Consider the following 7,793-nt stretch of genomic DNA (forward strand, 5'->3'; position numbering starts at 1 on the left):
ATATTCCTCAACTTCCTTATCTCACAATGCAACTATTAAAGAAAGAGTGATGTGGCCAGAGAAGGACTGAGACCTTCTTTCCCAGCTTTTCCTCATTGGCTGATGACCAATAATATAAAGTTTGGAGCCTGCTTGACAGGGGACAGAGAAGATAAGAAGGTATATATGGATCCTGGGGAAGCTTGATAAAAACTGACAATAGGCTGGATCCAGTATGAACCTAGAAAGGGTTGGTGAGCCCTATATACCTGGAAGAGCTGAGAAATTGTAACTGGAAAGAGGTGGCCTTGAGAGAGGCGCCAAAATGAAATCAAGTGTAGAGATGTGGAGGACATTTTCTCATGAGAATTCTAAAGGGGCTGCCTCTCATGATCAAAATAGAGAGAGACACACACTGATGAACAGGAGGATGAACATCCCAGGAGTGGGCGGCCCCAGAGGAGTGCTGGAACAGTGTGGAGACAGGGAGAGAACTTTCCCAAGTGTTTTGAGAGGGAAATCGGGGAATGGGGAGCAGGTGTCCAAAGAGGATTTTTAGGAAATTTTAGGAATTTCTGGCAGTTGCATAGGTTTTACCAGCTTCACCCAATAGCATGGACACTGGCAAGGATCTGGGGACCTCTATGTATGCCAGGCACATAATTTGTATTGTTATTTTTCAACAGAATAAAGATTGTGGATGTACTGTAATTAATAAAATCGAAAGCATTATTGAAGTCACATAACTTCTTGCTCTCCCTCTCTCTCTCCCTCTCTCTCTCTCCGTCTCTCTCTCCGTCTCTCTCTCTCTGTCTCTCTGTCTCTGTCTCTCTCTCTCCCTCTCTCTCTCTCCCTCTCTCTCTCTCCGTCTCTCTCTCTCCGTCTCTCTCTCTGTCTCTCTCTCTCTCTCTCTCTCTCTCTCTCTATATATATATATATATATATACTTACCCATTAATGGATAATAGAAGAGCTATTATTTATTTATTTATTTATGGCTGTGTTGGGTCTTCGTTTCTGTGCGAGGGCTTTCTCTAGTTGTGGCAAGTGGGGGCCACTCTTCATCGCGATGCGCGGACCTCTCACTATCGCGGCCTCTCTTGTTGCAGAGCACAGGCTCCAGACGCGCAGGCTCAGTAGTTGTGGCGCACGGACCCAGCTGCTCCGCGGCATGTGGGATCTTCCTGGACCAGGGCACGAACCCGCGTCCCCTGAATTGGCAGGCAGACTCCCAACCACTGCGCCACCAGGGAAGCCCTAGAAGGGTGACAAACACAAGTTGGGGCATCCTCAATTCCTTATTAATCTCCCTGTGTCTTTCCTACTTCATACATCATTGTATAGTGTTGAACTTTCCTGTAGAAATGGCACACAATTTTTGCTTTTATAAAAACCCGGAGGCTCTCTCTGACATAAGAATTTGATGTCTTCCACTCATTTTCTCTGGGAAGATGAGAAAAAAAGGAGGCAGATGCATGCTCAGGGCATGTCTTGGAGGTTTTTGTTGACTCTGATAATGTTAAAAATATAGATGGGCAAAAGAAAATTGACTTACCTCTCACTGGACTCTAGGTTTATATCTGGGGTGATTAGCTAATCATGCTGTGCTCTACGTAATTCTAGTGTCCTCCTCAGAGCATGCTTCTTTCCTCTGCTCTCTGGCTCAGCAGGGTTAGATGCTTTGCTCATTACTCCTGCAATACTTTCTATTTCTTGTTAGCATTTAAGGATTGTAACGTGTGTATGTGTGTGTGTATTTATATTCTGGCTTCTTTCACTGAACAGGTTGTTAATTTCCCCACATCATTCAAATTTTCATTTAAAATGACTGTTTTCCTAGATTCCCATAGATATATTCTATCATTCATTAAACTCGTTTGTGGGTAATTTCTAAGTTTTTACCATTAGAAATAATGCTGTGGTCTACAGGGTTGTGGGAGTGTATTGTTCTCCCCCCCCACCCCCCCGAATTATTCTTCTGATCGTAGTAGTCTGATGCACTCCAGGGCACCACGTTCTCACACTCTCCACCCAAGAACTCAGGAGGGGTCTCGGGAGTTGAGCCGGTGGTCTGATCACCAGATTCCCTTGCCCACAGGGATTGATGGCTCAGCTCAGCAAAGGGCTTGTGAGCCAACCAAGGCCAGTTAGAGGCAGTGATTCCTTGGCTGAGACTTCTGAGAGACCCACGCTCTTTCCTCTCAGGGTTTACAATGAGAAGCCGGGAAAGTGATACTGCTGACAACGTCTCGCCACCACGGGGAGCCTCAGAACTACACCGGTGAGGAAGGTGGAGAGGAACTAAAAGACAGAAACAATGAAAAACAACAAAAATAAACAAACAAAACCTGAGTTTGGACAAGGTCATTTGACCTCTGACTTTAGCCTCTTAGGCTTTTCATTTATTGAACTGAAAAATCCTGCACCTACTCCCCTGCTGCCTAACACACACACACACACATACACACACACACACACACACACACACACACACACACACACACACACCCCTTATTTTTTAAGTCTGTCTGCATTGAGAGCCCTGTTGCAACTTCTTTGTTCACATATCTTTTTTTTTTGAGGTTTTCATTGATTTTCCCCCCTTTATTTATTTTTTAATCGAAGTATAGTTGATTTACAATGTTGTGTTAGTTTCAGGTGTACAGCACAGTGATTCAGTTATACATATATGTTACATATATATAACATACATATAAGTCTATTCTTTTTCAGATTGTTCACGTATCTTTGACTTCACAGCAAAAAAGAGCTGACATGTGCTGAGTGCTCACTTTGTGTCTGGCCTCACGTGAAACACTTTCCATTCATGATCACATTAACCCTTCCAGTAATCATTGTAAGTAGCTATTATTACAGTCCTCACTTTACACATAAGAAAATTGAGGCTCAGAGAAAAGACAACAACAAAACACGAGTGCAGAGTCACAAGCTAACAAATAGCAGAGCCAGGGTTCAATCCTGGGTCTGTTTCCAGAGCCAGAGCTTCGTCAAATCTGCCTTTCTGCTACTCTTAACTTCCTTTATTCATTCCCTAAGAACAAAACGAACTTTGTGTGGAATCAGAAAGACCTGAGCATGTAAAGCCTCTTTGAAGAACAGTGTAAAAAGTTAAAGTTTTGATCCTAGAGCAGGATACAAGAAAACAAAAGGCTAGATTTTAGAAGGAGCAAAAGAAGAGGATCTGAGCAAAGTCCCAGAGGTGGAACTGAGGCTGGTGTGTGTGTGTGTGTGTGTGTGTGTGTGTGTGTGTGTGTGTGTGTGTGTGTGTGTGTGTGTTAGGCAGCAGGGGAGTAGGTGCAGGATTTTTCAGTTCAATAAATGAAAAGCCTAAGAGGCTCTAGGATTCTAAAAAGTCTAGTCTGTCCAGAGCTGAGAGCTCATGTGGAAATGTGAGTGATGAGATTGGATCAGATTTTGAATCCTACTTTAACAAGTCGAATTGTGATATTAGGGGCAATGAGAGCCCTCAATTCCTTCAGAAGCTGTGGTGGACTCTTGCTTTGGTGGCCCCTCACGAACCATGTATATTCATGTCCTTGTGGGCTTCCCTCCACGTTGACTTCAGTTGACTCTTTAAGTAGCTTTGGACAAAACGACATTAGCAGACATCATGTAAGTGGAAGCTTGATGAGCATTTGCACATTTAGGTTTATTCTCCTGGAAGGCTCTGTCTTAGAGCCCAGCTGGCGACCGTGAAGAAGCTCAAGCAACCACAGGGGAAGGTCCACGGAGAAGTGGTCACCTGGCTGACACACCCAGCTGTGCCCCCGCTAGCATCTACCACCCCTTGACAGCCGTGTGAAACGAGGTCATTCTGGATGTTCCAGCCATCCCAGTCATCACAACAGGGAGCAGAAGAATCACCCAGCCAGCCCTTAGAATGGTGAAAAATAATTAATTGCTGGTTTTTGTTTTTTTTTTTTTTTTGCTATACGCGGGCCTCTCACCACTGTGACCTCTCTCCCGTTGCAGAGCACAGGCTCCGGATGCGCAGGCTCAGTGGCCATGGCTCACGGGCCCAGCTGCTCCGCGGCATGTGGGATCTTCCCGGACCGGGGCACGAACCCGTGTCCCCTGCATCGGCAGGAGGACTCTCAACCGCTGCGCCACCAGGGAAGCCCGTGCTGTGCATCTTTCTGAGCTTCAGACTTTCATTTCCCAGCTGGTTATCAATTTTTCCAAAGCAGAATTCATTTTCTTCCACTTTGAAACTCCCCTCTTCCTCCTTCCTTCGTGTTGGTCATTGATACTGCCAGGTACCCAGTTGGCCAAGGTAGAAATCTCAGCTCCCTTTTGACCCTCCCTTCACTGTCACTTCCCATGTTCACTTACGAGAGCATCGTTGCCAGCCTGCACTGCTGCAGATTCAGGCTGCATCGGAGAGGGGAGGGCCTGGATGCCATCAGATCCCATACAACCACTGTCATAGAGGCCGTAGCCACTGGAAGTGTTGCAGCTGCAGCACTGATTTGTTCTAGAAAAGAGTGGGTAGATAGGCCTCTAGCCAAGGTGGAAAAATTTATCTTCTGGCAATTTTACCTCCAGAGCCAATGGGTATAGCTTCCTGTCCCCTCTCCAGGCTCAGCTGCAGTCAAGGCAGAATAGACACAAAGGAGACTGCACCTCCTTATGATTTTATAAGATGTATCCTGGCATCCTCCTTTGTACAAGACCTAGACCAATGGCATACATTTTCCAAAAAGCTTTTACAAAAATCCAAAACAGGGCTTCCCTGGTGGCGCAGTGGTTGAGAGTCCACCTGCCGATGCAGGGGATGCGGGTTTGTGCCCCGGGCCGGGAGGATCCGCGGAGTGGCTGGGCCCGTGAGCCATGGCCGCTGAGCCTGCGCGTCCGGAGCCTGTGCTCCGCAAAGGGAGAGGCCACAACAGTGAGAGGCCCGTGTACTGCAAAAAAAAAAAAAAAAAAAATTCAAAACATATTTAATTAATATAAAGTTGAATCATTTGTGCTACATTTAGAGTGTGTTGGATTATGAGCAGGATGAAGTATCCTAGCACTTTTTTAGCCAGGCAATCTGGTTGCATTTCCTTCTGGATACACGATAATGCCACAGGAATGAGAAGCCAGGTATCATTCTTGGTTTTCCTTTTTCCATATTCCAAAGACAACTTGTCTTTCCCGTTCAGCCCTAGAAGAGGAGTCAAGAGACCCGGGCCCAGAGCTGCTGCTCGTCTATGTGGCATCTCAGTGCAAGTTAGAAGGTGTCTCCTCTGGGTGGCAACAGCCCTGTGGGCAGATGATGCCCCTTCTACTGGGTGGAAGGAGTTGCTGTTACAGTTGAGATTTGCTGTCTGTCACTGGCAGGATTAGGTAATGGCAGAAGGGATGACGCCGGGATTGGCTGAAGTACATTCTGGCTCTGTATCCGCTGTTGGTGTTCCTGGCTGTGGGTTCCAGATCCTCGCTCCTTACTTACCTTGGTTATGCGGTATGGGGAAGCTAGAGGGCAGCCATAAGGAAGGCAGAATCTACTTCCTTCAGAGAATCTTTTTTTTTTTGCGGTATGCGGGCCTCTCACTGTTGTGGCCTCTCCCGTTGCGGAGCACAGGCTCCGGACGCGCAGGCTCAGCGGCCATGGCTCACAGACCAAGCCACTCTGCGGCCTGTGGGATCTTCCCGGACCGGGGCATGAACCCGTGTCCCCTGCATCGGCAGGCGGACCCTCAACTACTGCGCCACCAGGGAAGCCCGAGAATCTTTTTTTTAAATTTTAAATTTTTATTTTCGACACTCCACTTGGCTTGCGGGATCTCAGTTCCCCTACCAGGTTTTGAACTTGGGCCCCAGCAGTGAAAGCGCCAAGTCCTAAACCCTAAACCAAGGGAACTACCAAGAGAACCTTGCTCTGGCACTGAAGATCCTAGCCAACTCATTCAAAACACCAGTATAGTATATTGCTTGTTGATCTAAGTTATGTTCTAGACAGTTTGACAATTCAGAAACTAGAGAACATATTTCAGAACAGAATATAAACACGAGCCATTGTCTATGTCAAGTTTTAAATTCTTCCTTGAAGCCTTTTCAGTTGAAATTAATTCCTTCTTCCTAACATTTCCCGGTTGCTTTTTGGACTGCCATATATTTGAGGTATTGATGTATCTATCATGATAAATTGTAAGCTCCTGGACAGCAGAGAACATGTTCATCTGTGAGTTCCTTATAGTGTCTGGCAAACCACTTTCAACATAAAAACTCTTCCATAGCTACTGATTCAGATGAACTGTGTACATTATATGAAGAAATAATATGGATAATTGAATAACAAGATTTTAGAATTTTGGGATTTCTGATTTTCTTGGATTTATCACTCAAGTAAACGCTATCATCTTTTGCCCTTGATTTGACTTTCTCTGTGAGGCTAGAATTCTCCTTTTGATGTAATAACACAAAATTAGTTTACTTGGTAATCTAATGACACCACCTTGGAAAGCAGAGGGCAGTGACCTAAGGGGAAAAAATGAGATGAAATTAATTTTGTTTGGGGCAGGGGATGAGTGGATGGAAGAGGATGGGTCAACATGGCAAAAGTAGCAAAGGAAAATTTCAATCAGTTTATGAGATGGCCTTTGGGCAGATTTGATTTTAATTAGGTAACCTCTCACTTAAGTGGGTCACCTCTGCAAGTGCCTTGATATGGAGCAACTGAAGTCCTTGGTTGCTTTGTCACCAAACCCATTAAATGAAGTAAACATTCATTCTGTCTTATAATTAGGTTGTGCTTTTGATAATGATGTCTACTGTCAGCAGATCCTTCTGCCATAATTCTTACCACATAATTTGCTGAAGAATATTTACCTTTGTACTCAATGTACCTAGAAAGTAGAGGTCTGAGGTTGTAATTCCATGCTCTTTGTAGACAGAAGGAAAGTTTACTGATCCTTAAGTCATATGTTTTCACCATGAGTGGGAAAATATACAGAATCAAAGAATGAAAGTGTTCTAGATTTACCTTTGCTTGAAGAATTATCTGATCCCTTCTCTTATTTCACAAATGAGGCTTCTGAGACCCTGAGAGCTTAAATTACATGCCCAAGACTGGAATCAGAACCCAGGTTTCTGGTTCTGTGTGCTAGATATTATTGCTACTTTTTTTCCCCTATGATACTGTTTGGCTTGACTTTGCAGAAATGACCATTTTTGTTTGAACTTCTATTTTGCTTTATTCTGGGTATCATATACAATTCAACAGATTGTCTTCTGCGTGGGCTGCTTACCAGGATTTGCCCTCCCATGGCACTGGAGTCTTTATAGTAAGGATGTTAGGTTCCTCCTAGCCCATTTCTAGAGGGTTTAGTTTAACTTAGTATATTTGGAAGCTAGCAAAGGATTTATAAGAAATGACTGAATCCATAATATGTAATGCAAACCATTTATTGTTACTATTGTATCAGTAAGGAATGCTTTATGCTACAGGTATGCTGACTTGCAGGCTTAAGCAATAAAGATGCTTAATTATGTTTAATAAGTGGGTGAGCTGAGGTTCACTAATGTTTTCAAAATCCAGGAGTGTTTCTAACTTTCTGCTCCACCATCCTCTGTATTGTCCTGCTGACTCATTGTCTCAAGATAGCTGCATTGTCTCTAGGCATCACATCTGTATTCCAGGCAGCAAGCAGGGGAACGGGTCAGTACTGGTGATCTTATTTCCTTTTATTGAAGAAAATAAATGATTTTTAGAAACTTGTTCACCCCTGACCTGTAAACTTCCTACTTCTCTTTGGTCAGAACTGTGTCAAATGTTAACTCTTGTCTGAAAAGGGACTGGGAAAGAG

This window comes from Lipotes vexillifer, unplaced genomic scaffold, assembly GCF_000442215.2.
Source record: "Lipotes vexillifer unplaced genomic scaffold, Lipotes_vexillifer_v1.1 scaffold1491, whole genome shotgun sequence".
Taxonomy (NCBI): Eukaryota; Metazoa; Chordata; class Mammalia; order Artiodactyla; family Lipotidae; genus Lipotes; species Lipotes vexillifer.